Here is a 15265-nt window from a genome sequence, read left to right on the forward strand (position 1 = left end):
ATGAAATGCCCATCAATGGGCCTATATAAACTGTTAGCCTTTCTTCTAAGAAAAAAAATTGAGATAATCTTTCCCAGGATGTCACATTTTGAGTAGAACTGAAAACGCCCAGAGAACAACTGAATTTTAATATTTACAAAAAAAAAATCTCAAAATGCTAAAATCAAGATGAACAATGTCATTTTAAAGTGTGATTCATGATAGCTCTAAGTTATTTATGGCATCATAAGTGTCATCATGCTGGCATGACTGGTGGTAGATATAATTAGACCACTAATCTCTTTTAATTCAGTACAAGAAAAATGTAATGCTTGAATATTCATAAAGATAATTTCAATTTTATAAATTGAAAAAATAGTAGTTTACCAACCACTGAGGTATATTTCCCCAAGCAGTTTTTGCAGTGCATGTATGTTTGTATGTGGTGCATGTGACCTCCAGCCTGTATATCTACATGCATTAAACTGTATTACCATAAGTAATGAAGTCAAATTAAGCAGCAGCATGTGCAGACAAATTCTGCTTTCACATAGGTAATTTAGAGGAAAATCAATAGCATTGATGCAAAATGTAGACTAGGACAACTTTAATAATGTTGCTTTGTAATTGTTCCAAATTATACACTTGGAAAGGGGGTAAAAAATTTTTCAATTAAAAATATATTTTAAAATTCTGCTTGTTGTTACTGTCTTGCTTGCTTCCAAAAGTGTCTAAGCCATTTTTCATCTAAAGGTGTAAGAAGTATAGGAAACTTTATACGTTTCTATAACTTTTACGTCTTGTACCCAGAAGAGAATATTCAGCTGCTTGGAAGTAATGTTCCCTAAAGTGGTGCCTCAAGGAACCTACAACTATTAAATTAAAATGTTCACGTAAATTGTCTTGTGGTGAATATTATTCAAACAAATTGTTATTTCTCTAGTTGTGCTAAAGTCTGAATCCAGTTGTTAGTACAAAAATGTTGTGTAAATTATTCCCTTCTGTTCATCCTCCATTCTCTAGGAAGGCAGAACCAGTGCAAATCCCATGTGAAGAGGGCTCCTAAAACAACTCTATTGCCTTTGAGCTGTTACATGAGGCTAAGTTTGCTATATCTATATATATACATTAATGTATAAATAAAACATCTAAGCAGTACAGGGGCCTAGGAACATCCATGCATGCAATCAGTTGATTTTAAGAATAAGGAACTGTTTTCCTCATATTTGAAAGGCTTTTTGTAGCCAGACTCAGTGTCCAAATATACATCTCTTGAACCATTTAGTCATTGGCCTCACACTGGCCCAAAATAAGAGCATGAGCCCTGATTTTCACAGGTGGCAGCATGTATGTGATTGGGACTGGATTTGCACAGCAAAGCCATGTTGGGGTACAAAGTGGTATTCAATCAACTTTGTGGACCACTTTTTTTTTTATGTCTATCACCAGTTCCAGGTTGAACTTCTGTCCTCTGACAAGTAGAATTGCCTTTTATCACACCGTGAACTTAGTTCTGCCAGAGAAAGAACTGACTCTGAATTCCTGTTCTCTTAAATCGTTGAACAAGTTTGAGCATTATTTGACAATACAAATAGATGAATGACTGTTCTGATGTTGAAGCTGAAGAAAATCTAAGTGTTCTGGCAGGGAGGCATTCCAGCTTTGACAGTGCTTTAGGCAAAACAGGAGCTTGAGTCGTGTCCATACAGAAAGAGGGGTATTTATGATTGTATATATATCACTTTTATGCTTCTGCGAAGAGAGCTGGTTTATTCAAAGCTTGATATATTTAACGAGAGAGACTGTGTGGAAAAGCATTCATCTCTGGCCAGAAATGAGAGAAAAATCTGAATGTTGAGATTCCTCACCTTAAACCTAAAATTGTAACTTTCAACATAGGAGAAAATAAAAAGAGCTTGGGAAGGGGGGAAATCATGGTAAATCTTTGAAAGCTTACCCCCGACCAAATTTCCCAGTATTGTTAACTGCAATTAATTCAAATGAAGTTGTTAAGGACTTTTCTTCAGAAGGTAAAATTTACTCCTGTGCTGTGGTCTCCCTGTCCTTCTGGGCTAATCTAAATTCACTGTGAACTTAAAACTCCTTGAGTTAATGAGTCACGCACTTCGTGAAGGAGCACAGGAAGACTTGGCGTCTGCGCTGATGATACGCAGGCTTGCATAAGGAACGTGGCCAAGAGGAAAGCGCGCCGAAGACCGCCTTGTGCAGCCCTTCCCAACGATCCCCGGAGCGGGCCGCCCTCTGGGACAGCACTGGGGCCGGAGCAGGGAGGAGAAGGGCAGAAGGGAGGGAAATCCTAAAAGCGGCCGGGGCAGAGCTGAAGGGACGAGCTAAGGTTACCGCGACGGCTGCCGTCTGGAACCTGAAACACTCCATCTATAACAAACACCCCTAAAAGATAGGCAAGGGCTGGAGTACCGACGGTATCTCCGAGGATCTACAGTCCCAGCCCCGCGTACCTCACGGCGCAGCCCGCCGTTGGGACGCTAACTGCACCGGCAGTCGTTGGGTCTCCTCCCCGCCCCCAGCTCTCTTCAGCCCCAGCCGCCACCGAGGAAGCGGCGTTAATTGGCAGCCGCTTCGAGCCAATGGGCGATGGCGGGGCGGGACCCGTGCATGGCCCTCGCCCAATGGCGGGGCGGGGCGGCTGGAGCGCAGGGACCGTGATCACTGCCTGCGGCCCTCTCCCTCCCTCCGTCCGTCCCTCCTCCGTCCTCACCTTACCGCCGCTGGGCACCGGGCACGGGTGGCTCCCGGCGCTCCAGGTGAGGGCGGCACCGCCCTGGGCTCCAGCAGACGGGGGTTGGGGTGCGCAGCCCCCAGCGGAGCCGTGCGGGGAGGGGCTGCGAAATGGCGGCCGGGGTGGTAGTGGGGGTGAGGGGCTAGGCTCCCGTTGTGGGGTCGGGGTGGTGGCGGCGGCGGTGGGGTGAAGGCCGCGCGGGGAAGGCGAAACTCTCCTTGCTTGGCGCCTGGGGGTGGAAGGGCAGGGCCGGGGATGACGCCACGGGCCGGGCAGGCTCCGTGCCGGGGGAGGAGCTGGCTGCTCTGGGAGCGGGGCAAGGAGGGAGGGTCATTTTTTATTTCCTTCCCGCTCTCGGGTTTGAAATCCCCGTGGCCGAGATGATGGCAGGTAAGGATGTCTATTGGGTGGGAGGTAAAGTGAGGTTAGAAACTGCTCGCAGCCTCCTGAGTCGCTGTAGCGACCTAGATAGGTCGGGCTTCTTGGTCTTGCTGTTCACGTCTTCCCTCTTGACTTTCCTTTTTCTGGCTTGTGGCAGGAACCTCATCTTCTCCCAGAGCAAAACATCTGTGCGAGAGAGAGAAGTCTCTTTATGTACACCGAGGCTACCTGGTCAGAGACAGGCTGGGTACCCATGGTGTCTGTGTGGCACACTGTGTCTATCTTTCCCAGCTGCTTGTCTGTCTTTGCTTGGAGTGACTCAGAAGTTCATAGCTGAAGTCTTCTGAGCCTTTGTCTTTTTGCCCTCACAGTAAGGGAAGCCAGGAAGGTGCAAGTGACATTTGCTGTCCTTTGTAAACTCAATGTTTGAAAGTCAAATGTAATCATGTGGTCTTAGTTATTCAGTTTTCTTGGCAGCTATTCTTTATCAAAAATGTTAGTTACTACAGTTTAAAACAAGTACGCTATTTCTCATGTCCCCTGTACTTGTTTCAGTAAATTTGATCACTTCTCCACAAGCCAAACTGGGATTAAAAAATGAGCTTTAGGATGTGCTGGACTCTCTTGTTTCCTCTGTTGTACTCTGTATCCTCACAACAGGCTACCTGAACGTTTCTTATATGCAGTGAGAGTAACTATGCCTCTTGCTACAGGGGGCACTTTTTCCCCTTCTGCTTATTTGGATTCTAGATTTTTTTCAGCCCTTCTCTAAACACAAAACACTTTCACTACTTCGAAAAGATAAAAACATTAGCAGTGCATTGTTACAATAGTCACAGTGAAGACCGCATTAAGTAAGCGAGTTTCCATTCTTAGTGCAACAAAAAGATCATTCTCTTACGTTCATGATGAGACCAATGTAAAAACGTTGCTTCATTGTTTTCTGTTGGTGGAAAAAAAAAAAACACATAAAAACCCTTTTTGCTTAAAGGTAAAAGGTAACTTAAGCAATTTGCTGACTATTTCAGGCAGGTAAAACTTCTTAATTGTACTTTTTAACTATTATGGTTATTAGCACCAAGCACTAATGCTTCTTGTTTCATGCCTGTATGAAATTATTTATTGTCAAACTGCAATTTACCTTCAAAGATAGTAGTTATATTCTACCAATTATGACTGAATCAGCTTAAACAGTAGCGTGTATTAGCACTTGGGGCATGTCTAATTAGTTCAATACAGCATCGTTTTGGAGATCTCTGCTCCTGCCATATTGTAGCTCAGGTACAGTAAGTAGGAGAGGAGTGCAGGTGCTACATTGTCCTCTGCAGCATTAACCTTGGCATGGCAGTTCAGTTTTCCAGTGCTCCAGACTCCCCTGGTTGCGTAGTTTACAGTTCTAGAGTTAGTTTCTTTGCCTCACGGTCTACATGCTGTGCAGTGCCATGCTAGAATAAACATTAAAACTGTCCCTGGGGATTAAGCTGCATACCATGCAACATCAGAGTTAAAAGGAAGATACATAACACAGTTGTAGGTAGTGATGAAGTAGTTTATTAATGATTGACAGACAAAATTGTTTAGGAATGCTGGTGTGTTTTTTTTTCCTGAATGTTTTTTTCCTCCCTTTGAAAAGGGTGTGCTGCAAGGGGATAAAGTAGTTAATGCTGAGCTGATCAATTAGATGGCATTTATAGTTGTTAGGCTTGATGTTGGCTGTATGCATCTCTGTGGATGATCTTAAGTATTCTTTAACTTTTTTTTAAATCTCTTACTGGTTTATGACACAGTTTCCATATTGCACAAGTCAACTGCATAGCAAAATCTTTATTTTACTTTGTAGTGTATTTTTAATTGCATTTTTCTATTTGTTTTATTCCTGTAGTATTTAAACTACCATTATACTAACATGGCTTTCTGACTGCAGTGATATTCTGGGCAACATTTTGATCTATGAATGTTTGTAAATACTAATTTCAGAAAATACCTATATGATCTTTTTCTAACCGGTACATGTCTTCTTAATTCTGTTGCATCGGGGCAATTAAATGTTGGTCTGAAAAATCGGTATTATGAACCCATTATTTTTACTAGATGCAATGTTTGGGCAGTTTGGCATTAGACATGAGTTTAGTTCTCATGCTGTCATCCAGTGTATGGGTTCCTCTGGAGCTGAGTGAGCTGCTGTCTTAAGGAAGTCCTTATGTCAATTCTGTGCTTCCCTGCTTGTGATTAAAAAGATTGTAAAGGTTACTGTGACTTATGTTGGTAGCCTGTAAAGGCAGAAGGTGAGAGTTCAGTGCTCGTGACAGCAATGGCAAAGGATAAAATGCTTAGTGGTGCTGCTAGTCAAGAATCGTCTGTGCTTCTGTGAATCTGTATGAGTAATACAAATTATCTTAAACACGGTAAATTTATGCTTCTGAGGCAGTGTGTGCTTTTCTCATTGTGGGAGATGCAGGTCCTGAAAAGTGCATCTCCTTTGACAGTAAGCCAGGAGAATGGTAGATGCAGATTTGAACTTCTTTCTCCCTAATAGGTATGTTTCAACATGCATACAAACTGATACATTGGAGTTGTCTTTTTGTTGTTTCTTGGAATCTCTGCTTTTTAAAGATGTTCTAAGATAAATTAATGATTACTTATTGCCTGAGACCTGAAATTAAGACTCTAATGCTTGAACTGAGGACTAGTTTGTGAGGTGAACAACTTTTTTTTTTTCTAATGTACTATTTCATTCAAATTCTGTTTTAATCCAGAGAGCTTCAAAAAGTATTTTTTTTTTTTTCCCTTTCAGCTAGACCTAGTTATTGATTTTTGGCTTGATTTAATGCATTGATGAATTTTTCTTGGGGCATGAAAAGGAATAAAGCAGGAAATAAGTGATGTAACTGTACTGAGATAAACAGAGCTAAGTGCTCTGAGTCTGTTGTTCTGTTGTGATGCATTCCTGTGAATGTTACCTGGCTCGCTGGCTCACTGAGCTGGGGAAGAACAACTTGAATTCAACATCAAAAAGGCTGTTGTTTCCCAGGGTTAGTTGCCAGTCTGTGGTCGTAATCCAGTTTGTCACTAGACTTGAATGTCATTCCTTTATCTGCTCTTCTGGCCTGGTACGTTGCTTGGGGCAAGAGGACAGTCAACATTTCTCTGAGGGTGTTGGTCTAAAGTCTGCATGGTTGTGTGCCCCTTGGAGTGAGTGGGTCTGCTTGAGCCGGTGTGTGCTGCCAGTCCTGTGAGGTTTGGCGGACAGGATGTGTCAATATTTGAGAAGGTACCCAGCCCCAGTTAGCAAATAGGGATCTAGCTAAGCAGGGATATTGTGAGTAGCATGGCACAGTAATTAGCTCAAAAGCAAAAAGAAAATGACTTAAAGCCTTAAAGTGATGTGGTTTGGTTCAAATTTTTAGAATATGCAAATATTTTTAAACTGTCCTGGCTTACACAATATACTGTAAATATTTTGTCAGTATTGGAAACCTGTATATTGCAGTGTTTGTTTTGGGGCCTGTGCTTGTTATTAACCCCTTCCTACTTGTGTAGGACTATACTTTAAGAATTCTAAGGCATTCTACAGACCAAAAATCTTAAGCTTCTTTGTCTTATCTCATGTGCTCTAGACAAGTGACTAATAAAGCTGGCTACAATAAAACAGCAAAAATGGAAAGGGTGAGAGTAGTCTGTCATGTTATATTATTAACTACTTGTTTCAATCAGTTTTGCTGAAATTTAAAAGGCTGGTGTTTGTCATCTTTGGCATACTTATACATGCAAAATAAGAGATGCCCTGGGATTAGGTACTGCACAGTTTTTAAGTGATACCGTGAACTCCTCTGAAGAGGAGCTCGCAAGTACATCTTAAACATCTCATGCCTGTTGTGATTTATGTATCATATGGTGGTGATGTACTTGCAAGCTCTTAGCTTCTGATTATAAAGTAGTGGGTTGTTTACTAATACTAAAACTGGATGAACGTGGTGTTCCTGTGATCTTCTGTGCCAAATCTGAGTCTTCTCAGTTGAGATTGGAGACCGAGTCAGCTTGGGCCTGGTGTGCAAGCAGTCCCTGTGAGTCCTATCGTTGTCTCTCTTCTGAGACCAAGTGTGTGTGGAGTTCCTTTGCGCTGGATGCAGCGTGCTCTGAGGTGGGGCGCTGTCACCAGGTGTGTGTGTAGGATTCCATGCAGGTTTTAGGATTGAGAAAATGAAGCACTGGACATATGCTGGTGGGACCAAATGAGCCTGGCGTAGTGCAGCATTCTCTTCCACACGCACTTTGTAGGTACCAGTTAGTGCCGTCCACCATAGGAGCTCCTGGAGGGCATTGCAGGGTGGTTGTGGAGTGGCAGTGTTTGTTAGAGATGTTAATCCTTCCCATGCTTAGGGAGTATTTTTGCACAAGTGTTGCTGCTCAATTTGTGACCACTCCATCCTCCGTCGCTACGTTAGAATTGTTTATTCACTTTTCAGGCCTGTGACTTATGTGACTGGGCTTCGGTGATAATTAGGCTTGAGTTGTGTTCCCAAATGCAAAAATGTAACTTTTTTCTTAATTGCTTGTCTGCCTGCCACTCCTATGAACAGTGAAAATATCTTTTTGCCTGTCAGGGTCTCAGACTTACTGGAGTACTTTTTATTTCCTGTGTTGAATGTGTGTTTGCTTATTCCTCTTAGTGTACCGTTTTGTAACTTGTTAAATTAGTTCGGATACTTGTTGCCACTTCTACTCACTGACAACCCAAGTGACTTTAAAACCAGGGACAGCCGGTACTGCTACGAAAATGGGAAATCATCTTCTTTCCCTGGGGGCAGCTGTTTGTTCTTGCTGCCTGCTGTTTTGGCACAAGTTGGACCCAAGTTGGTTCCCTAGTCCAGCAAGAAACTTTTTATTTTGGACAGAGGAGTTTTCAGCTGGGTAAAGCCTCACACCTGGCTTCCCGAATGGAATTGATTACATGGGGATGGGTCAGGAAGTGTGGCTGGGGACGTGCGAGAAGACCAGATCAGTCTTTATCGGCAGAACAAATTTTATACTATAACAAAGTGGTCAGGCTATGGCTGAGATAAGCATCCCAGTGAATAACTTCTATAAAGTTAAGTGGTAAAGTGAATGTTGGGTATAAACAAGTGTCTGCATAAATGTTTATATAATCTCATGTATGGCAAAGATGGCCAGGATGTAATAAAATATAAAAGGAGTCTATATAAATGTGAGCGTTACTCATCCTAGCAGCTGAAGCTGTGCTACACGAGCTGCTGAAATACAGCTGACTGAGATTGAAAACTGTTACCAAGAGACTATACCCTTAAACTATAGTTAAGGCAATTGAAGATTCATTTACACTTACGTTTCTTGATTTTTTTTAACCAATTTTAGATGCATGGTTGAATAAGTTTCAAATGGTCTTGAATTTATAAACTTAAAGGTTAACTTGCTTTGTCTTTTTCTTGAAATTTTGCTTCAAATATATTGTTCTAGGATACCTGCTCTAGGTGGCCCTGCTTGAGCAGGGGGTTGGACCAGATAACCTCCAAAGGTTCCTTCCAACCCTTACCATTCTGTGATTTTTTTCATGTGTAAGGACAAGAAGATGGAATTGAAATCCTTTTCAAACTCAAACAAGTTCTAACTATAAACTAACTATAAAGGAGCTAAAAGTCTTTACTTTTTGACTTCTAAAATACTTGGTTGTAAGCAACTTAAATGCTTGTAGTGTGTAGCACTGACACACATTCTTAAGTAATCAAATGCTGTAATTACCAAAAAAGTAAATGCTAAATAATTTTTGGAAATTCAAGCAGAAGATTTAAACTCATCTGCTAACACTTCATTGATAAACTAGGTTTGGAGAAATAGCTTTCTAGATTGTATTCCCAAATTCCAACTCAATATTTAATTTTTTTTTTCTTTTATTTATAGGGAAAATCTAGTTATACACAAAGCCCATGCCAGGCCTTTTATCTCCTAGGCTGGAAAACCTAATTCTCTACCCTATTGTAGACTCTGCTGTTTTTTTTTTTCCCTCAAAAAATAATTGAATAAGATTCATTGGATCCTCTTGTTTTGTTCTGTGATACTGCCCCATCTGCTTTCTTAGCTATTCTCAGCAAAGTGCTGTTCCACCTGATGTTTTTTTTTTTTTTGAAGCAAGTGCCCAGATTGGCTAGCTCAGAACGCCTTGCCAAGAAAGCAGAGTGGGCAGTATTGTAGGACACCTTGTTTTCCTTTGTTTAGTTGTGCTCTACCCTGGGAAAGGTGAAAGTTCATTCAACAGGTATCATGAGTCTTCTCAGTTCATTGAGGTAGGACCAAATCTGTTATTTATGTTTCTGAACATACATCTGGGGAAATTAAGGGACAATCAATGTCCCTTAAATTGAAAGGACCTGTAGGTGAATCTTAAAATTGTTTTGAATTTGGCCAAGAAATTCTTTGGATAAAGTAGCGTATAAGCAGCTGCTTCAGCTTTGCTTGTGTTATACCTGTATTGGAGAACAATACATGGATCTAGTCTGTATTGAATGACTGGAGTTTTAGCACTTCGTTTATATCAGGGTATCACATGGCTCCTATGTGTCATGTGGGTATTGGGAGTAAAATCTGTGGTGTGCAGCTCTAATGGGTGTCAAGTCATTAGCAGTTCTGATGCATCTGATCCGTGCAAAACAGTAGTAATTGATACATGTGAATATTTAAAACAAACATACACTTAATTCTGGATTTATTTCACGCTGCAAGGCAACCTATAGCTTCTTTACTTTAGACTTTGATCAGTCTAATAAGACGTGAAGTAGTCTCAGTTTCTCTTTATCCAGTTCAGTGGCTTTTTCTACCTTCCCCTGCAGAGAAACGAAAACTGCAACTGGGTATCTTTGATACTTTTATCTTTTTCTGCCCTTCTCCCCTTTCCTGCAAAAGAGGCTGAATAGGAAGTCTCTTTGCTTCTACACGTTAGTAGGTATTATAGAAACCCTTTCCTGCAAGAGAGGCTGAATAGGAAGTCTCTTTGCTTCTACACGTTAGTAGGTATTATAGAAACACTTTCCTTTGTGTAAGCATGGACAAACTGTGCTAAATTTAGCATGTAATGTCTGCTAATTGAACAGAATTCCTAGTTTTGTGGTAATTTTAACCGATCTTATGCCATTTCCAAGATATCTTGCTTGGATGGCAAGTAAATATGGAAAGAGTCAAGCAGGTCTGATGCCCTTAAATACATCTAAAGGTATTTTCATTGTGCACATTTTGTGTTTCTTGCTTTTGCAGTGTTTATTTCCCAATTCATACATGTGGATAAATACATTTTTTTTAATTCATTAATGCTGTACTGGTGTCATATCCTTTAAGATTAATCTCATTAAGTCTGAGGGGAATGTTGCTGCTAGTTCAGCTGTGAAGTTTATAAAGTTTCTATGAAATTATTAACTTTCAAGGATGTGTAAAGTATCTACTTTGGCTAGAATACTCACTGGCATGCAATTTATTTGGTAGGAAAAATACCATGAAGAGCTGTTGTACAGATTAACTCTTTAAAGCTGAAAATTTTACAAACGTGCTTCTCTAAAACTGTTTTGAATTTTTCTAGAAAATAATGGATCACATGAACATTTGAATCTTTATTATCGTGAACAGTTAGAGAACAAAGTTATGTAATACATTTTCAGAAAGACTTTCTATAACACCTTTTTGAAGCACTGTTTATAATGCAGTAGCAATTGGACTTGAGCAGTGTTTAGTCCTTCAAATGGGGAGAAATAGGGAACATAAAACAGCTATTGCTAAATTGCTTTGTTGTGATGGCTCTCACAGGTTTGTGCATGTGCTGTGTTTATTTTAACTTTATTTTATTGATAGATGCAGCAGTTGATGTGGACTCCTGGCAGTCTATTTTTGGAAGAAAAAAAAAAAGTGAATGAGGCATTGATTACTTTTTTCAAATATAAGTAGCATTAAAGTCGTTTCCATCACTTACTAGTAGTGTAAAATTTCTGAACAGGGAGCACTACCCCATACCCATTGAGGGTTAGCTGCTGCTTGTCCTGTTCTTTCATGTATTAAATGAAAGAATGTGTGTCTAAATTTGTTTTAACTACAGTCCTCTAGGAATCTCTGCATTGTTCTTTATGCCTGGGGTCTGCTGTCCAAAATGAATTGAGTTTTAGCTATTTTCTTTAGTTATGCACCTATGCTGGCTCATGAAAATGTTTGGAATGTGAAAAGTATAATATATTGCACCTAGGCATTTACATCAGAGTCGGCATGCGTGTTTAAATTGGGCTTACTGTGAAAAATCTCAGTCTGGGCATAGTATTTGCTTTAGGAGAAAGGGATGAAAGTCGTGTCTTCTGCATCTTTCACCATCACCAAATTCCATGTACTAAGCAGCTTTATATAGCTCCGTATACTGAGAGATGCTGGGAATTTAACTATGCAAGCTTAAAAAGACATTTTTAAATCTTGTTTCCCAGATGGCCAACTTTCTAAAAAATCATCAAATTGGATGAAAGACTGTGGTTTAACCTCAGCTGGCAGCTCAGCCCGACAGCCTCTTGCTCGCTCTCCCCATGTGGGATAGGGAGAGAATTGGAGAGGTGAAGGTACGAGAACTCAGGGGCTGGGATAGAGAGGCTCACTGGGTAAAGCAAAGCAAGGAATTCGGTCGCTGCTTCCCACTGGCAGGCAGGAGTTCAGCCCCCTCCAGGAGAGCAGGGCTCAGCACGCAGAGCGGTTCCTGGGGAAGACAAGCACCATCACCCTGAATGTCCCCCCTCCTTATTCCTTCTTTATACCAGTTTTATTGCTGAGTGCGATGTCCCTCTGGCCAGTTGGGACACCTGTGCTGGCTGTGCCCTCTGCCAGCTCCTGGTACACCCCCAGCCTCCCCGCTGGCAGGGTAGCATGAGGAGCTGGAAAGGCCTTGGCGCTGTGTGAGCCCTGCTCTGCAGCAGCTGAAACATCCCCCTGTTATCACCACTGTTTTCATCACAGATCCAAAACATGGCATTGTGTGAGCCTCTACGAACAAAATTGACTCTGTCCCTGCCAAAACAAAGATGACAAAGATGAATGCAAGTAGTGATTTGGCATACATGTCTATGTATAGCTGAACTTTTTGTCTAGAGCTATCCTACTGAAACTTAAATATTGAAGCAAGCAAAAACTTACCTACTTAAAAATCCACTTCACAACTGGTTATTGGAATTGTAATTTTGCCTACAATCTAAAAACCTGACTTAGAGTTACTGGTTATCTGTGTTAAGCTGAATGAATTTGGGTAATAACTTGCATCCAGATCCTGAAATTGAGTAATACCTTGCAATACTGTGTCATTGAAATAGCCTAATTAGAGGACTATAAAGGATGATTTTAGAAGTCTTCAGAATTTGGATAAGCTTTCAATGCCCCTGTTTTATAGACAAAAGTGTTGGATTTGTACTTGTATGTCATTGGACTTCAGCTACATGAAAAACTTCTGGCTCAAAAGAACCCCTTCTATAACAGCGTATTCTGATTTCTTTGTATCAGGGATATCAGTATGACTTGTTTTCCTTTCTATCTATCCTACTTGTGTTACTTAGTGCTAGCATCTATTTACTTTTACCTTTCCCAGACACCAGAAAATGGACAGTGGTAGTGTATTTTGGTTCACATATGTCAGCTGGAACCAAGTGAAGTTACTTTTACTAGCTGGGGTTAATGTTACTATTTTGGTAATTTTGGTAGTATTTAGTCCAAGCTGCGACTTGACAATAAATGCATTCAGAAGGTTGTACTTGTTGCGCTATTTTTTTCAGATTGAGAAGACTGGCTTTAGAAACTTTTTTTAAAATGCTGTGGACATACAGTTCATATATACTAATACAAAAATAAAAAGCAAAGAAAACTTAGAAAAAACCCTTAGGAACTCTTTTGGTATCAGCACTACCTGTTGCAGTTTGAAGTTGCTCTAGTCTGTACTAGGCATTGTTATTCAGTGGCTCAGAAGAAAGAACTTGCTGCAGAAATTCAAAGGTCCTTGGAAAAAACATTTTGCGTTTTTTTTCTTTGTATCTGTACTACTGGACTGTCAGAGTTTCTACTTTAATTAATGTTGTTTCTCAATGGTGTCATTTTTAAATAACTGGCTACAGGAAGGAGTAAAATTCAATTTACTTTTGATTTCATTAGGAGCTTAAAGTCCTTTCCAAGAGCTTTGTGTCAAGTATTGTAGGTTCTTTTACAAAAAGTTCTCAAAACTGAACTCTGTGTGGATCCTCTGTTCTAACCAAATGTCTAACTGAATTAGAGTTAGACTGGCTTGATGCCATTAGAATTCTTTAATTTGTGTAAAAATAAGAACAAACAAACAATTCTGGGAGAATAGTTGCCTTCCTTTGAAAGGAGCTTTAGGTGCTGGTGATAGAAATGCAGGACTAAAATATTATTGTTTAGAGATTTTTTTAAGACTGTAGTCAGGCATTATTTGCTGACTTTTTTTCCATGTTCTTGTGATTTGTGTTGTGAATAGTAATGCTGGGCTTTCTATGTTTTCAGAGCAACTTCAATCATGTAATCGGGTAATTGAGTATTTAATAACTGTGTGAGAATGAGATAAAATGCAAATAGTGAGGAGGAGGGTAGGAAAAAGAACATACCTTGTGCCAATGGATGTAACAAAAAAGGATATTAATGTAATAAGAAATAGATGTTTATACCAGGATGTAACAGGCCCGGGACAAAGTTTATTTTGTTGAGTGTTTATGTACCCAATGAGCTTTCTTTCAAGCTATTAGGTACATGTCTATTTGCAGTCTATGTATAATGGAAGACCTGTATCATTACATGAATCAGATATAGTTTTAATTTCTCTGTTGTACCAGAAAAATGTTTTGTTATTGTGACACTTTTCTTCAGGTATTAGAATTCCTAGTTAAAAGGTTAGGCAATGGCTGTGGCTACGAGATTCAACTGTGTAGTCTTCTTCTGTAGCGTAAGGGGGGGAAAAAGGGGTTATAAGTGTGTGTGTGTGGAAGGTAAAAAAAAAAAAAAAAGCAAACAAAATGGAACTGACTGGGAACAGCAAAGTTATTAATCTTTTGAGTACTCTTTATAGCATGTTTTTCAGTAACGATGATTTTTGTGTGTTAAAACTTCCATCTTTAAGTGTAATACTGTTTTTTTTCTTTTCTTTTTTAGTTTGTCTTTGATGCATCAGATATACAGACATTTTGCTTCCATGAAGTATCTGTCAGTTTATCTTTCGGATATGGAAACTTATGCAAATTATTTTGGTATAACCTGAACTTCAAGTTAAACAAATCTATTAGCGTTGTTGGTTCTGCTGTGAGGACACTCACCTTTGCTATAAAAGAAATGTTGTTATAGGAGTGTGTTACGGACCCTTCAGATAGTGGTACCAGATGTTCATAAGACTTCGTTGAATGAAAAAAAAAAAGACTCACAATTTCTTTCATTTTTTTTAGTGTTCTTTTTTGAACAATACATATGTCTAAAAGACATCTTTGCGTGTTCTGAAATAACTTCAATAAATCACTATACATCTCCCAAGCTATATTAAATATATTGCTTTGTTGTTTTGAGAGCTTAAGGTTTAGGAGCTAGGAGAGTTGATCACTCTCTAAAGCAGTAGTGGACTGAGGGCTAGCTCAATTGCGTGAAGGTTATTTGCAATGATGACTCTTCAGCAAATGTTACCAAGGTGATAGCTGCACTTACAAGTTGCTCTAACCCACTAACAGTGGCTTTCCCAAGAAAGCTCGCGAGGAATGAGTGAGAGTTACCATCTGTGCTGTTTATTTCCAGTGCTGACATTGAGCTTTGTGGGTCTAACCGGGCTTCCATCACTCAAAAACCTTCTGGATTTGGTATGTTTTGCTGTCTGGGCAGATGATGGCTTGTCTCTGATGCGCGGTAGGAACCATAGTGGAGTACTAAGAACGCCTGCCCCTTCTCTAAAACCATTGTCTTTTGAAGTAATCAAAATTGACAAATGGTGTGCAGAAATAGGAAATGAGTTTCTAGGCTATTTTTTAGATGCAGGGTTACTACCTTTTAAACACTAGTTATGTTGGACAGTTGCATTAAGGCTCTAAGCCTTCGGAATCAGAACTGGAAAATGCCAGTACGTAAGTTTCCCAATGTTTTTGA

The 15265-nt window shown here is 40.0% G+C and overlaps 1 protein-coding gene across 9 annotated transcripts in view; it reads left to right on the forward strand.

Moving 5' to 3' along the window:
• Positions 1 to 2244: 2244 nt before the first annotated feature.
• Positions 2245 to 15265, forward strand: part of PACSIN2 (protein kinase C and casein kinase substrate in neurons 2) — a 55742-nt gene continuing 42721 nt past the window's right edge. For 5 of the 9 annotated variants that reach the window (XM_040545053.1, XM_040545056.1, XM_040545067.1 and 2 more), the window contains exon 1: positions 2617 to 2765. The gene's annotated coding sequence lies outside the window, so the exon portion shown is untranslated. Of the gene's footprint in view, positions 2766 to 3283; positions 3492 to 5584; positions 5658 to 15265 lie in introns of those variants that run through there. The other 4 variants (XM_040545061.1, XM_040545066.1, XM_040545057.1 and 1 more) reach the window with 3 other exon arrangements.

Source organism: Cygnus olor, chromosome 1 (assembly GCF_009769625.2).
Source record: "Cygnus olor isolate bCygOlo1 chromosome 1, bCygOlo1.pri.v2, whole genome shotgun sequence".
Taxonomy (NCBI): Eukaryota; Metazoa; Chordata; class Aves; order Anseriformes; family Anatidae; genus Cygnus; species Cygnus olor.